The sequence below is a fragment of the Zingiber officinale genome, chromosome 2A (assembly GCF_018446385.1).
Source record: "Zingiber officinale cultivar Zhangliang chromosome 2A, Zo_v1.1, whole genome shotgun sequence".
Taxonomy (NCBI): Eukaryota; Viridiplantae; Streptophyta; class Magnoliopsida; order Zingiberales; family Zingiberaceae; genus Zingiber; species Zingiber officinale.
Genome location: NC_055988.1, coordinates 121,224,207 through 121,230,441, shown reverse-complemented (window position 1 = coordinate 121,230,441; position 6,235 = coordinate 121,224,207).

Sequence of the window (6,235 nt, the reverse complement as noted above, 5' to 3'; positions counted from 1 at the left end):
ACCTCCAGCCTTACCGGGCGGGGTGAAAGGTGTGCCTATGTAAATCATCCTGTGTACGTCTTTCGACTGAATACTTGAAATGCAGAAATGAAACGTCAAAAGAACGAATATAAGGCATCGTCATCAAGGAAAGAAGGCCCCGTGCCGCTCGGCCGGAGGTAAAAGGGTTGAACCGAGCGCGCGAGTATCGAAGGCCTCGTACCGTATGGACGGAGGGAAATTAGCCGAGCCAAAGTGCTCGACGAAGCAGATCCTGAGTCGTTCGGCTAAGCGTACGTTCTCCAAGTCGGGCAAAAGGTGCGCTAAATACAAATTTATATACTTTTTGGTCGCCTATGTACTTGCGATGCAGGAAGTAGAAAGAGGAAAGCACATTGAGTATTCTCTGCTGAAAGGAAGGCCAAGGTCGCTCGACCTGGCAAGGAGTTAGCCTTAAAGCCGTCTAGCCCAGACATTAAACCGTAGAGCCGCGCCGACCGGCTATAAATATCCGCGCCGACGAGCTCCGTCGTTAAAGATCAAGAGACGAGCCGGCGTCTATAAACCCTCCGAGCGGAAGACCGACGAGCTCCGTCGTTAAAGATCAAGAGACGAGCCGGCGTCTATAAACCCTCCGAGCGGAAGACCGACGAGCTCCGTCGTTAAAGATCAAGAGACGAGCCGGCGTCTATAAACCCTCCGAGCGGAAGACCGACGAGCTCCGTCGTTAAAGATCAAGAGACGAGCCGACGTCTATAAACCCTCCGAGCAGAAGACCGACGAGCTCCGTCGTTAAAGATCGAGAGCCGCACCGACCGGCTATACAGCATACCGACGAGCTCCGTCGTTAAAGATCAAGAGACGAGCCGCCGTCTATAAACCCTCCGAGCGGACGAGCACCGCTGTTAAAGATCGAGAGCCGCGCCGACCGGCTATAAATATCCGCGCCGACGAGCTCCGTCGTTAAAGATCAAGAGACGAGCCGGCGTCTATAAACCATCCGAGCGGAAGGCCGACGAGCTCCGTCGTTAAAGATCGAAAGCCTCGCCGACCGGCTATAAATATCCGTGCCGACGAGCTCCGATGTTAAACATCAAGAGACGCGTCGGCGTCTAAAAATAATCCGAGAGGAATATCGTCGACACGGCAATTACCCGCAGCCGATAGTTAGACCGACGCTAAGTTCCGCTCAGACTCGAGGTATAAAAGGTTCTGGTCGGCCTATAACGAGCGAGTCTTGCTAGCAACACAGAATGCACCTCGAATGCCAAAGGGGTGATAGCGGTCGAGCGGACAGCACGGGTATTAGCGAGTGGACAGTGCAATAAGATAGAGTACACGAAAGGAAAGCATTTCATTAAAATTAAAAACCTTAGGCCGAGTGGCCTAAGTACAAAAAGATTCATGTTCAGCCGAGCAGCGAAATTACAAGAATTACTCGATGTAGTCGTAGAGGTCCCTCGGAATGTTGCTCAAGAGCTCCACTTGATCGCCGGCCGGAATATTGGTGGACGCCGGAAGAAGGCCCTTCGACTTCAGATAGGTCATAGTAGCCGTCATGGCCAAGTCGAAAGCCGAGTACATCCGCTCGCAAATTTTCTCCGAGAACTCGGGCGATCGGATGTGGCTTTGCCTGAGAGCGCGACTGCCCTACCAAAGATCCCGGTATTCTTCAAGGTCGCCTGAGCTTGTGAGGGCCTCATTCAGCTTTCATCTCCTCCGAGCGGCCTTGCTGCTCGCCTTCTAGCAGCTCGGCTAGCTCATTCATCTGCTCCAGCCCGGGCTCCACGTTCTTCTTTCCAGATCGGAGATGGCAGTGTTCTTCCGAGTGGTGGCCGAGTTATCTTCGTGTCAAGCGACTTGACTTGTCGCCGGACTCGGCTAGGCGGGCCTCTTCTGCTCGGCCGCCAACAGAGTTTGAGCTTTCTTCAGCTCTTTTTGCAGCTGGAGTAGGAAGGGCCTTGGGAGCCGCCCGGACCGCCCCCGTAGTTGCTTTATCTCCTCGTCCGCCATAGCCAGCGGCTGGAAATCGCTATCTCTTCCACCCATCTCAAGCAAGACGATTTGTTAAAAGCCAAGGAAACATCTGACAAAAACTTCAAAAGCAACAACTTACCCCATAGCCGCAGTATACGGTCATGGCTAAGTTCGAGAGGATCATTGCTACTCCGAGCCGCCCACATCTCGCGAGAGGCCCTTTCAAAGTAATGGTGTGCTCTGGCGCGGTTGGTCGGTAGCAACTCTTCGTTAGAAGATGAAGAGTAACTCAGACAGCGGCCATGACCGTGGATCTCCGACCGGATCGGTCGCGCAGAATTCGCGAATGGACGGCCGAGCGTTGGACCGAACGTGGGGGAGAGTGTCGACCGAGTAGCCTCAACCGAGTAGGCACCGTCCTGCTGTAGGCGTCCGATCGGACGAGATGGTCTCGCACTGGCGCCTTGCCTTTAGCAGTCCCGGCAGCCCGGTCGGGGGTTGGACCGTGAGGTAGCCGAGCGCAAGGGAGTCTCCACCCGGTTTGCAGTGGCTGTTCCTCCTCCCGAACGGATCCTTCCTCGGGGGCCGTTGGTTCCCTGGAGGGGCAGCTCCGCTGGCCGCCTGCTGAGAGGTCGGAGCGGCCGATTCACCTGTGCCGCTCTCTCCTTCATGTGAACCGACCGGCTTAATGCCCAGCGCCTTCGAGCGCCGCCGCCGCTTTTCTCTTTAGAACGCCGACATCACCGAGTCCATGACGATTTCAAATGAAAAGAAGAAGAAATCAGTTAGCAATTAAAGCAAGTGCCCAAGCAAAATTCTTACCAAGCGGTCGGGAGTGGGGTCCGTATAGGACTCAGCCCAAAAATGTACATCACTCCCTCGTGAAGAAGTTTGTTGATGTCAAGCCGCAGACCGGCTAGTACATTTGCGGCGTGAAGATAATCCGGTCGGGTCTTGAATTTCTTCAACTCGGGAGTAGGGGTAGACTGACCGACCACTGGGTTGGGTTGACCGGCATGCGGATGTAGAAATAATAGTCCTTCCAATGTTTATTGGAAGTGGGTAGTTTATTGAAGAAGACCAGACCGGGCCGAGCTTGGAACATAAAGGTGCCCTACTCGGCTTGTTTAGGATAATAGAAATAAAAAAAGACCTCCGGGCGGAGGGGAATGTTATGGATCTTAAACAAAACGACAACACCGCAGAGGAGACGGAAGGTGTTTGGTACTAAACTTCCGAGCGGCACGCCAAAATAATTACAAACGCCTACTATGAAAGGATGCACGGGAACCGCAGACCGAAGATGGTCATGAAGACACAGAAACCACATTACGGATTTATGGGTGTGACCGTAGCCAAGAGACTGGCATTCTTCTAAATTGTATCCTATTCCCAGTTATCAAACGTGTGATGGTGGTATACCATGGGCCCAGGGATTGTTCTTCGGGGTGAGAAGAACTGGCCATGATCCAGACAGAAGAAAGCAAAAAGGAAGTCTCAAAGACGAAGAAATGGAATTTCAAAGACTGGAGCTAGGGGAAGAAAGGCGAATTCGATACCGAAAAGGAAGGAGGAAAGCTCTAAAACCTTACTGGATGGAGATGGATCGAGGAGAGGCGCCGGAGAGCGTCAGAGGGCAGCAACAAGATCGCCGGAGCTCCAAAGCGCAGAGAGCAGCAGTAGAGGTAATGGAGGCGTGTGAAGGTGAAAAGGAAACGAAGAGTTTATAGGGTGAGGGCCGGGCGGTCTCCACCGTTGGATCCAGGTCACGGGAATCAAAACACACATCTAGCCGTTTATTTCGAACTGCTTCGATCACATCACAATATCATACAACCGCCTCCGTACTCTGGTGGCCTTGCTCCACGTGGCAGTCAATCATTCGGAGCATTTAATGAAGGTATGATCGCCCTTGATGGCGAAGATTGGCGCAAAACGCGAGGAGATCCGGTGAAGGCCATCATTGATTCATTCAAGGATATTTCTACGGCTGACCAAGCGGATAGTATTGGCGTTGAGGAGCCGTTCGGCTAGACTCACAGTCCAGTCAGTCGGACTATTCGCCTCCCTCGACTAGACTTGAAGGGGAGGCAAGTGATCCGGTAGTAAGAGCGGGCCCCCCCCTTTTAGGCAAAGTCAACGCCAAGTTAAAGTCACCGGAGCAGCCGCTCATCCGAGGAGAGTGTGGTCCGACCGGACGGACGACCGTAGACGGCCGGCCCGACCGGACTGCCGGCCGCCCGATGGAATCGAATACCCGGAAGGGTCCGGCCGGCTCGCACTTATAGTTGGAAGACCCTGTCAAATCGGGGTTCCGACGCTCAGTTAAAAAGGTCACGGACCGAGCTGACCTTTTGACCGGTCATAGTCATAAAGCGCCCCTGTTTATTCGCCTCCACCAAGCACAAGTAAACCATTGCGTATGTCCGGTCGGATGTTTAGGGAGATGTCCGCTCGGACGACAAGTTTGGAGCAAGGAAAAAGACCCGAGGATTTCTCCTCTGACAACCGGTAGGTTTCACGTGTGTGTCATGCTCCAAATCTTGTGACAGGGGATTCTGCTGTCCCATCGAGGGCATGCTTTGACTGTAGCGATATGGGTCAGGTAAGTTTTCTGACAGCCACATACCTAGGAAAGGACAGGTAAGCTTTCTGACAGCCGCATACCTAGGAAATGACAGAAGACACGTATGCACCTAGGTACGCGTGTCCAGACCTTTCATAGCTCTATATAAAGAACCTCAGGTTTCGCCGGTGAGGTACGTATTCTGAGATTTTGGAAGCCACTTTGTTCATCGTAGCTTACCTGACTTGAGCGTTGGAGGGCCGTTGCCGGGACACCCCTCCCGGCTCGGTTTTGCTGTAGGTTCACCGGAGCACTCGAGGATCCAGCAGGGAGCGCCGCATCCCAGCGTTCGTTGACTCTTGATTCGAACAGGATCAATTAGGATTCACTGCAGCTTTCATATATTCAATTCTATAAAAAAGTCTAAATAATTATACATATCAATAATCCAGGAGAACAAATGGGATGACATCTTACATATGCGTTGAAGGTGGAGAATATCCAAGAGGTGGTGCATGGGCACTTCTTTTTCGCTAGTCAATCGACTGCAACTGCGATCAAAAATTGGATTTGACGATAGAAATTGCATATGAAAAAAAAAGAGTCCCGATTGATCACAGAATTTAATTTGAAAATTTAAAATTAAACTTCCTCCCATTCACTGTGGAACAAGGTCCCATGCAGCTTTCATGGACTCAAAAAGAGAGCAGCTGGAGGTGGCATCAGAGTCGACATCAGAGAGACATTCTCCTGTCACAGGGAGTTTGGATCCAGTGCGTCTAAATTTCCGAAACCTGCAAGTGGAGCAGGAGTGATAGTTGTTCATTTGAAGATAGAGCTGATTTTGAAGATAGAGCTGATGTGTGTGAGCACCTGATAAGATTCCAGGAGCGAGAAACAGTGGCTCCCTGCCAAGAGATAAACTCCAAGCGGCGGTCAGTGGACGTACTCAAACACACTGCTGACGAGGGAAGAAAAACAACAAAGGGGTCAGACTCACGCGAAGCTGATCTGCAACTGATTTAGTCATGCTGCTAATCATATCGATCCAGGAGCTCTGCTTTACGTCTTATGAGTCATGAGCTAGCTGTTGATCGATCCTAAATTGCTAGTCTCTGTTTCAGGAAATTACAAGGACGTTTTTATGTTGTCAAGGGGCTTTGGGCCCATCATCACTGGGAAGGAGATTGGGCTTTAGCGTAAACAGGGCACGAAGGTACAGGCCCTCAGAAGTCTGCATGCAATTCATGTAGTTTTTTAAAGCGATCGAGCATGCAGGCAATGGAGCTAATCCATTTCACTACTGCAACTAAATATAAATCTAATCGTCACCGAACTCTCATATAATGAGGGTTTATAACTCACGTTCATACTGCCGTGATGTTTAAATTACTCGTGATACTGGTCTTCATTAAAATTTATCTATATGTTTTTGAATTTGTTTTGCGCTTTTCAGATTTATCTTAATAATAGATGAAAAATTTTCATATGTCTAAATTGTTCATCTCTAAAATTAATCAATTCAAATAACAAGATATCTTCATATAATCTTTTAATTTATTCATTTATTAGTTTTAATATAAAAATAAGAAATCGAAAATAAAAAAACATCCTTTGTTAAAGGATCCGTTACTATATTTAAAGATTTTATTTTAAATTTTAAATAAGATAGTTAAAAATCCTTTACATCAACTATTCTATCCATTTCTTAAA